Genomic DNA, 3,015 nt, shown 5'->3' on the forward strand with positions numbered 1-3,015 from the left:
TCTCTCTCTCTCTCTCTCTCTCTCTCCCTCTTTCTCTCTCTACTTTTTCTTCGAAACCAAATAAGTTTACTTGTATGAAACATCTGCTCTTCATACTCGTTTTTTTCTAATCTAGTAATATTTCGCTTGTAAAAACAGCATTGATGTCTGCCTTAGCAACAAGGATAGCATTTTTCTGTAGAAGCGGTTTGCGAATACAGAAACTAACATTTCCTGCATTTTTTTTTACTGGTCGCTGCTGTTGTCACTGTATTTGTTCATGTCTTCGATGTCTTTATTGTTTTGTCTTGTTAGTCTTAATCTAGAAAACACATTATCAATGTCGCCACAGCCTGTTCTTAATCGCTATCTCGCACTTGTATGTTTCTCTTGTTTTTTAGGTGAGAATTTGCTTCATTTCATCAAAGCTGTTCCAACCGTAAACATATATTGTCATTATTAATTATTGAGGTAAGCAATATGTATGATCATATGAACTATCCAATTACAATTATGGTCATATAAGCCTCGTACCTTGAGTCAGTGCACTGAAAACCTCAATCCTCAATTCATCGTAGTTTTGTCACAGTTGAGATGTGCTTATGGCAGAATCGTTAGCATGGCGGACGTAGATGCTTAGCAGTATTTCGTCCATCCTTTACGTTCATCCTTAAATTCATCCTTACGTTCAGATTCCGCCGAGGTCGACAATACCTTTCATCCCTTCCGGGGTCAATAAAATAAGGACCAGCTGAGCACTGGAATCAATGAAATCGATAAGCCACCTCCGTCGAAATTTCAGGCCTCGTGCTTATAGTAAAAAGGATTATTAATTACTGAGGTAAGCAATATGTCTGATCATGTGAATTATCTAATTACAACAATGACTACACAAGCCTTGAGTCATTGCATCGAAAACCTCATTAGTCAATTCATTCTAGTTTTGTAACGATTAAGATATGCTTAAGGCGGCGAGCTGACTGAATCCTTAGCAGTATTTCCTTCATCCCTACATTCTGAGTTCAAATTCCGCCGTTGTCGACTTTACTCTTCATCACTTTCTGGGTCGATAAAATAAGTGCCAGTCGAGCACTAGTGTGGACGTTATCGACTTACCTTGCTCACCTTCAGATTTCAGGCTTTGTGTCAATAACAGAATTTGATAGATTGCCAGATAAAGGGAACGGTAAATTCTGGTTCTCTTTTTCTTCTCTTACCAAAACTTTCACCAAGTCACGTAAGCAATTCTCTGCCATTTATGAAATGGACACGCAAGAATGACATCAACAAACACACACACGTACACGCACGCACACACACACATATATACACGCACGCACACATACACGCACGCATGCACACAAACACTCACATATGTACGGATAAACTCTCACGGACAAACACGTACACGCGATAATCACTTGTTTTTAAATAAGAAATGTCGGTGCTGGGTTTTCAGCGCCCCTATCGGTGAAAGGGATTACCAAAATTATTGGGTTTCTTTTTTATAGGAATGAATATAGGCTCACCGCTAGCTTTACCGGTCAAAATTGTCGTCTCCAAGACTGTTGGCATCATCTTCTTTACTATAAGTCATGTGCCAATGCAAACCTTTGGTAGATCGAGGTTTCGAAGCAGCATAACTGGTGCCCTAAACTTGAGGTGCAAGTTGTGAGGTGGGAGGACAGGTGGTGTTAGACTATTTCAGAATTCAAAGGGATAATTCACAGCTTCATCGATGTTGAGTACAGTGGCAACAGAATTGTAGATGTGACACTCACCTGGCAACTGTTCCAGAAGTTTAAAGTTCAAATTGTCAACTCCCACATTCTTTGGAGTTAAAATGGCACGAGTTTTCAGTCATTTGTGGTCTGTAAACGGATTCCTCAGATTAGAAAACACCTTATTCATTAGTTCTTTTAAATCAGATACCATATGTCCAAAAGGCAAGCTTACCCGGCCATCATTCTCGCCAACCGAAGTGCCATTACCGACACCCAATATTTGTTTTGAAAAGATTCTGACTACATCATCACCACTGAGCAGCAGTTTCATGTTGGTTGAGAGTTTCAGCTTTTGCAAACTGTTCCATAAGTAGGACGACTTTATGATGGCATTTATATCATCGGTTCCTGTCCCTTTTGGAACCACGGGAAGGGTTTTCTAAAGTCTCCTGCAAGCAAGACTGTGACACCTCCTATGAGCCTGGTGTAGTGTCTCAGGTCTTGAAGGCCCATATCAAGTGCTTCAAAGGAAACCTTGAAGCTCATTGTCGCCTCATCCCAGATAATCAATATACATTCACCCAGAAGTTTGCCTTTTATAGAACCACGACTGATGTTGTAGTTTTCCTTCTCTTTCTTGGACAGGTCCAAAGAGAGTTTGAAACAGGAATGAGCTGTGCGGCCACCACTTAGCTGAGTTGCAGGTATTCCACTTGATGACACTGCTATGGTAATGAGTTTCATTTGACGCAGTTTAGCCAGAAGAAGGTTGATGACAAATATCTTTCCAGTTCCACCTGGAGCATCCAGAAAGAAAAGACATCCTCTTTCATTTTCCATTCTCGAAATAATGGTGTTGCAAACACCTAGTTAGCTCTCCATCAGTTTGTGTTCTTTATCAGCTACATACGCCGTCATTTCCTCGATGACATAGCTGATTTCTCGCGAGAGTATTTGCTGCGTGCTCCGGTTGAGGTAGACCAAATGTGGAATTGCCTTGGCCTCCCATTTGAAATACTAAGAAATAAACATACTCAACTTGAGTTACAGTGACGTAAACACACCAGCATTGGTTGTCAGGGGATATTAGGGGGACAAATACAGACACACAAACACACATACATATATACATATACATATATACGAGGGGATGATTCTTTCCGTTTCTGTCTACCAAATCCACTCAGAAGTCTTTGGTCGGCTTGAGGCCATAGTAGAAGACATATGCCCAAGGTGCCACGCAGTGGGACTGAACCCGGAACCATGTAGTTTGAAAGCATGTTTCTTACCACACAGCCACTCCTGCGCCTAT

Source organism: Octopus bimaculoides, chromosome 25 (assembly GCF_001194135.2).
Source record: "Octopus bimaculoides isolate UCB-OBI-ISO-001 chromosome 25, ASM119413v2, whole genome shotgun sequence".
Classification (NCBI taxonomy): domain Eukaryota; kingdom Metazoa; phylum Mollusca; class Cephalopoda; order Octopoda; family Octopodidae; genus Octopus; species Octopus bimaculoides.